This window comes from Neolamprologus brichardi, chromosome 14 (genome assembly GCF_056152115.1).
Source record: "Neolamprologus brichardi isolate AB-2024 chromosome 14, ASM5615211v1, whole genome shotgun sequence".
Taxonomy (NCBI): domain Eukaryota; kingdom Metazoa; phylum Chordata; class Actinopteri; order Cichliformes; family Cichlidae; genus Neolamprologus; species Neolamprologus brichardi.
Window position 1 is genome coordinate 40,905,972 of NC_142117.1, and position 7,838 is coordinate 40,913,809.

At 40.5% G+C, this 7,838-nt stretch overlaps 1 pseudogene; it reads right to left on the bottom strand.

Annotated features, from left to right (window-relative positions):
* Positions 1-5,883: 5,883 nt before the first annotated feature.
* LOC148099734 (putative olfactory receptor 1F12P) lies at positions 5,884-6,539 on the bottom strand (annotated as a pseudogene).
* Positions 6,540-7,838: the final 1,299 nt, after the last annotated feature.

Genomic DNA, 7,838 nt, shown 5'->3' on the forward strand with positions numbered 1-7,838 from the left:
AGTCTCTTAATACAGGTGGATTTCTCTCAACCTGGAAACCTGAGTACAGGGGCAAAAGGATAGATTAACAAAATTGGGACGACACACAGGCCAAGCTCTGGCTCAAAATTTTACAGGTTGACCTATCGCTTTGTCCCCACCCGAAAAAGAAGCTTAAAGGACATCTTCTCCTCCAGTTATCGGTTACCATCACTGGAAATTTTCAGGCAAGTTTTTCACTGAATTGTTTTTGGCACCATGTGTCCCTGAATCTCACAAGCAAGCTCTAATTCCTGGCTGAAGACATGGAATGCTGTTATTTAAGGTGGGAAATCAAAATTTGGGAAACAAAATTAAAAACACACACAATTAGAGAAATGCCTTGTTGGAGAAAAAGTTAAAATAACCCACCTACAAACGCACACACACGCAATGAAGAAACAGCTTACACTCATGAACACGTGAAGATTTTCCAGCAAGGTTAAAGCAGCAAAACTTAACATACACCTGTTGTTAAATGATAAAGTCTATCCACTACTAACAAATAAACTCTCTGGGTTGCAGGACAACAACTTGACTTCAAAAAGAAAGACACTGGTAAATCACAAACCAGTGATGAAACAACAAATTTAGTGGTTAAAAGAGTCAAATTGTGACATGTTTTCTTCTGATTGATTAATATAAGTGATTATTGAATGAAATAAAATTCCTTTTTTGAATTATTAAACATGATCTTAAGAATTTTAACGTGTACCTGTGTTGTCCTGTCAACTTGGTGGGTTAGGAGTTGATTATATAGTGAGAAAAAACAAAAAAAAGGGGGGGAGAAGGCTGACACAGGGCCTGGCCCCTCTCTGAATAACACAGCCAAAACAACATCATTTTCCTGTTCGTCTGTTTTTGTTTTTGTTTTTTCTCTTTATGCTTAATTACAGGCTGCTTTGTCGGGCCGGAAAGCCGAGGCTGACCTGGACTCCTGCTCTCCCCTCTAACATCTTTGCTCTCCCTTCTACCATCTTTGATGTGACCCTGACTAAATGCTACAGCAGCTGGACCCACAACAACAGCCTGAGAATGTCAACAGTGCTGCAGGAAAACGATCTCATGCAGCGGAGACGGAGAACGTTAAATCCAAGGCCCGTTTCACTACACGGGGGAGATTTCCAGACAGCTTCAGCTGACAGAGCTGTGACGAGACGCCTATTAAGCCCGGATGAAAAGTGAGGCCGAGCAAAAGAATGCTGACCTTAACAACTCTGCATTAAAACTGTGCAGGACAGTGATGGACCAACACGGAGGATCGGGCAGCAAAAAGGGCGTGCCAGAGACACGAGGAGTAACTGAGGTCAGAAGGCACCTCAGATTGGACAAAAGCAGCAGAAGAACATAAGCTGAAGGCACAGGTGTCGGGGCTCGGTCAGGAGCTGACCTCTGAGAAGAGCCGGACAGCAGGGCTGCAGAAGGCCGTGGAGCAAAGCAAGGAAAACATCAATAAACTTCAATCTGACGTGTACGGAAAAGACTCTGAGGTTTCTGCCCTCAGTAAGAGCTCAAGACATCAGAGCAGAAACTGAGCATGGCTCAGGAGGAGCTGGCTGCTAATCGAACCCATCTGTCAGGCTTGGAGTCCCAGATACAGGACTTGAAATCAGGCCGGAGCTTGCTGGAGCAGGAGGTTGTCAAACCTGACGAGAAGCTCCAACAGCAGGAGCAAACCTTGAAGGACCTACAGAAGCAAAAAGGGTCAAGTTAAGGAGAAGCTGGACAAGGAGAAGATGCAGGACACTGGAGAAAAGGACTGCCTCAATTGGGGCGAGAACTAGTATGGAGAGAACTTTGGGCAGCAGCACCAATGGACCCAAACGGACTGAAAAGGGGGAGGCAGGACCCCAGGGCGCGCTTCAGGCCGTGGTTTACCCAGAACACCAGAACAGGAAAGTGATGAACACAAACACACACACACAAACACACACAAACACACACATCCACATACACTGACTCAGAATCAAGAGAAACACACATATGAACACATATGCACTCGTTGATTGACTGAGAAATGACACACACACACGCACACAAATCGAAATGCTGATTCAATTCACTGAGAAGTGATCCACACACACACACACATATACATGTTTGTGCAATGAAGAGTGATACACACACGCTGCTGCAATGAAGAATGCTTTACTAACAAATGCTATGCTGATACGCAAAATGCTGCACACAAACGTCCAAATACAGAATTTGTTACAACAACAAGAAGCCATTGATTGTTAATTGGTTAAATGCATTTCATGTCACCCAGAGGGCATTTGTGTAGATTTAGGGGACAGGGTCTAGAGCAGTTTGGTTATGAAAACAATGTCTGTGAGTGATGTCTGTTTATGGCTCAAGGCCTCCACTGAATTGTTTACTGTGCTTCACACAGCCTGATAAGGAGCAGTGGTACAGAGTGAAAATGATGAATTAACGGTGTGAGCCTTACTTCGGAGCACCACATTTTTGTGATTGAGATTTAATTGAAGGAGGAACACACTAAAAAAATAATAATAAAAATAAAAATAATAACAATAATAAAATATAAAATAAAAAGAAGAAAAGGGGGCCAGCCCTTGGATTTACGTAAGCATCCCACATGTATTTAACACAATTGCCTCAGGCTTTAAAGATCTGTACAAAATTCAACAGGAAATCATAGCTTCCCTGTATTTCCTACATTGTTGGCATGCTGGTGAGTGCTGTTGCTCCACAGTAAGAAGGTCCTGGGTGCAAGTCCACAGTCTGGCTAGTTTGCAGTAGTTTCTCTCTGGGTATTCTGGTTTCCTGCCACAGTGAAAAGTCATGAAGCTATTAGAGTTAGGTTAATTGATGATTCTAAATTATCCGTGAGTGTAAGTGTAAATGGTTGTTTGTTTCTAGGTGATAGACTGGTGACCTGTTCGGAGTGCACCCTGCCTGGTAACGTATCACTTTAGAGTTATTTCCCAGCCCTCGTGCAATTAGGATAAAGATAGGAGGATGGTAGTTGTTGTAGACCCATTCAATTTTTATGGTAATCAGAATTTAGACTTTGTTGAACCGTAGGCAATATGAAGACAACATGTAGTATTTAAGAGACCAAGTAGAATTTGGATAAAAGTTAGTGAATAGTGTTGAAAAAATGACAGAATTGTGAAGGATTAAAATATTCCAGGAGCTTAACTTACTCCATCTGAACATGTCTTAATCGTGTAATATGAACTCAAAATGCACAGGTTAACTGAAAATGAAAAGGTTGTGTTGATTTAACTCAGTTGTTTAAGTTTCTACCAAAGCAAAACATTTGTGGGCAACTAGTGTCCACTATTGAATCAAATAAGTCCAACATGTTTTTGTCAGTGCAAAAAGAAGTTACGGTACCTACACAATATTGTCCCGGGACGGAGAAAAACTTTCTGGTGAAGTTTTGGTTGATTTTGGGTTTTGCTTAACACTAGGTTGATTTTATCAGTGAGGTTTGGATTGTTTTCTTTCTCTAAGAGAGAGAAAGATGGTTTTATGCTTGGACATGTTTCCAACGGGCCCCAGTATTTGTTATTATATGAGTATTTTATTGGTTACGTTTGTTTTTGCTTTTGTTACAGTGCACTGAAATAAGAACATCTGAGAGGAGTGATCCACCGGTGGTGATATTTTGGTATTTTGTGAGTTCCTGATTTAACAAATCAGCTCTTTAATCCAGGCCTGAGAGATTGAACTTTAAAGCGCTATAAAACATGATTACTAGAAACAGTCGCAAAGTATTTTTCTCCATAATTATAATGGGCTCTGGAGAAATTCACTTATATGGGACATTGATCACATGACAAGTCCTGAGCCTAAAAGGATTGCAGCGAGTCAATCCAGTCCAAAAAAACAAGGAACTGTTTTCCTTTAAAATGATGACGTCATCTTGCTGGTGATGGAGCCTCGAATAGGTTGCGTGTGAGACTCCATTATCAGCAATATCTGGTATGAATGTGTGTGAATGTATGCATGTGACTGGACTGTGATGGACTGACGACTAAATGTTTAAACTGACTTGACACTGAGACAAAAACGGTACCGACTTTAGGATTAGTACATGTCTACAAACAATTCACCCAGCTTGCAAAAGAAGGGTGGATGTTTTGTCGTGCTTTGTTTTGTTTTTGCAGGAGTAGGAGGACAGAGACTAGGGGGGGAGGCTGTAGCTTCACGTGAGTGTGAACTGCAGACTTAACCCTTTGGTTGCTAATTTTGAGCTACTGATGTTTCCATCAAGAAAATTGTGTTTTATTAGCTGTGTTTCGATTAATGCAGCACATTATATTGTTGGGAATGTTAAATGCTAAAGTGAAGAGAAGCTTTGATTTCACTCATGACTGAACAGGTTATTATTAACCATAGCAGGCCACTGTAAAAAGTCAATCAATTGTGATAGAAAAAGCAAGAAAAAACTCTATTGATACCTACACAGCAAATCCAGCATGTCCAAATTAACACTGTCAGATTTGATTTCAACACTTTTAAAGTGTCTATATGGGTCCACACCAGAGAGTGTTAATTTGACTCTTTTTGGAGAGTTGGTACGTTAACTCTGATTTAGTGTTAAACACCAAATCTCTCTGGACTTGATAATTTGGCACTTGGTGTTAAGAGTTTATATATTAACTCTCAAAGAGTATTTTAGTTTAGCTACGTAAGAGTTATCTTCTAATTAATTCTAAAAAGCGGGAATTTTACTGTTCTGAACTTCTAGAAATTTCTTTTGGAAATAAACATTTACTAAAAAGACGCAATGGTTTTTGAAAAACATTTATTCTGAACTGTGCACCACAATTTCAAAACATTTTCTGAAAGATGTAACAGTGTACATGTTCTCACTTTCATTAGAATTTCGTTTATCAAAAGTTCTGACATAGGTGAGCTGGTAAATGCAAATAACAGCATTCTCATCACTTATTTCAATAAATACAAAATACAATATGCATGTCCTTCATTCATCACTTTGTGGAACTTCAATGCACTTCTGCTCTCCCCCATATTCCATCTTCACAAGCATATCCTATGTGGAGATTGAATAAAAATTAGTTGACACTAATTAATGGCACAAATCAATTGCAGCACAGTAAAAAAAAAGGAATCCTTTTTGAGCCATTACTTGTGTAAAGTATTTTCCCAAAAGACAAGGACACAGACAACAGGTAATACTGAACTAAATGTAAAACCTCAACCTTTTTCATTTTTACCTAAACCGTGTGCACAAAACTCTGGAGGGATCTAAATGCTAACGTAGAACCCAGTCAGGACGTCTGCTACTGCTGTTTGCTCGTTTTTTATGGGAGATCGTTTTCAGGCTTCAAGTAGCACCATTATATCAACATTTCACATTCTAGACATTGTTTTAAGTGTATTTGACCAAGAAATTTGACTGAAAATTCACATGCAAGCTTTTTTTCAAGGCTGTGGTATTTGCCCGCAAACAATACCTTTCAGCTAGCTAAAACAGAATATTATGCTATCACCGAGCAACATGGCTAATGCCTTTCACACAGCTTTGTCTCAACTCTAAAGAGCCACAGAAGTAAAAGCTAATAACAATAATTGAAACAATCTTTGAAAACATGACTTACCAAGCATGGCAAACAACTCAAATATGTAGAGCAAAATGTTCTGAAACGGCTTCACTTCAGCTTCGATTGGAGCCGTGCTGGGGGCGGAGTCTGTGAATTTACTCTATTGGTGTCATAGCCCCTGTAGGAGTTCAGAGTTAAGAGGTCAAGAGTTAATGTTTCCATTGTAACACCTCCAGATTTGACATAGAAACACTCATTTTTAACACTCGATTTTAACTACTATCATTTTACACCTCAGAGTTACATTAAAAGAATGTGACTCTACTTAGAGTAAAATTAACTCTAAGACTACTAACACCAAAACATTTAACACTTTTGAATTTGCTGTGTAGAGATTATTGACTGTGGTGCCATGACACCCCAGCTTGATAATGGAGTGATTGTTACAGTACACTTTGTTAATGACATTTCCACAAAGCTGCAATGAAGCACTCAGACATGTTGTGACACAAACAGCAAGTAAAGAGGGATCCAGGTCACAGCTATCAGAAGGGCAACTTTATTAGACATCATTAGTGTGTGATATTGAAGAGGATAACAGATGGACATGTATCTGTCATAAGACATGGCAGCTAAGTTGCTAAACTCTACACTTGCATATAAGTAAATGCAGAAAACCTGCAGGAAGCACAGAGGAGCAGAAACAGTGTGAACATCAGAGAGGATCTGAAGCAGGAGGAACGGAAACAGCCCTGTGCTACCATACAGCTCATTCACAAACAGGCTGCACAGAAACATGTACATAGGTTCATGTAAGCTCCTGTTCACACAGATAACCACAATCAGCAGCACATTGGAACCAACTGTAAACATATACAGAGACAAAATAATTATGAAATATAAATATTTAAACATCTGTGTATCAACATAGGCACCAAGAGTAAAATATGAAAACTGTGTGGCGTTTCTTATGATCTCCATGGTTCACAGCAAGCCAACACTATCCACAGGATACTGTACATTTAGAAGTATTCATGCTATGTTAGTGATCCTTTCACCTGCTTTACACTGTGGCATGAATTAGCCAAAATAACCACACAAGCAACACATTATACCACTGAAGGATCATCTGTGACAAAGATCTCAAACTTACCTCTGCACTACAGTTTAGTATATGTGTAGCATCAAAAGTGTCTGTAGTCATGTGTAACATGGGATACTGAATGACACACGGACTGAACTGTGACTTCACCTCTGCTTCATTTAAGCTTTTCACTTTAGTCCCACAGCAGTCTGGTGTCATCACCAAGGGACATGCTTTGCAAACTAAATAACTCTTTTAAACTAAAAAAATAAACAGTTGCGTAAAAGAAACATTAGTAACTCAATCTCAACACAAGGCCAAAGGAAGGGCAGACTGAAAGTATTGATGGATGAATGCATGAGTGGAGGGATGTTTTTCTCATTCACTCATGGAGATGTAGCAATGGCTGTCCATGGCTGCCACACAATTTATTTGCTTACAGTGTCTTTCCCTGTGTAATACCAGAAATCACACAGAATGATGAAGAACATCTCTGAATGGAGGAGGGGTCTTAAGGTTAAATCCTTTGCCATCTTACAATGCTGTGATTGCAGCCATTCCCCAACTGTCTGTGAATGGTACTCATGGCCATTGATCAGTGGTTGTTGATCAATGGTCATGAGAATTTGCATATCAATGATTAAGGAACTGACCTCCCAGCCCATTGTTCCTTCAGTGGGCTGGTTTATAAGATTGAAACCTGCAGTCAGCTGAGACTGAAGACGTCACCTGGATGGGTGACAAAACGTTTCTCCCACTGAAAACGTCCAGATGAACAGAATCAACTTTCGGGGAAACATATGACCCCCTATGAGCAGCACTTTGGTGACAGTGGGAAGGAAAAACTCCCTTTTAGCAGGAAAAAACCTCCAGCAGAACCAGGCTCAGGGAGGGGCGGGGCCATCTGCTGTGATTGGTTGGGGTGAGAGAAGGTAGACAGGATAAAGACATGCTGTGGAAGAGAGACAGAGATTAATGACAAGTATGATTCAGTGCAGAGACGTGGGCTAGACGTGTGAGATGGCTGACTTGAGTCCTGTATGTTCTGAGGGAGTGTGATGGCAGGAGGGCAGGCAGGTGAGGCACAGAGAGGTTTCCAGAGGAAATGTGGGTTATCTGAAGTCCAGGAGATGAGCTTAAGTCTTGGGTAAGAGTTCTGGGGCGTCTGGGAGAATTAAGGCACAAGAGAACAAGGT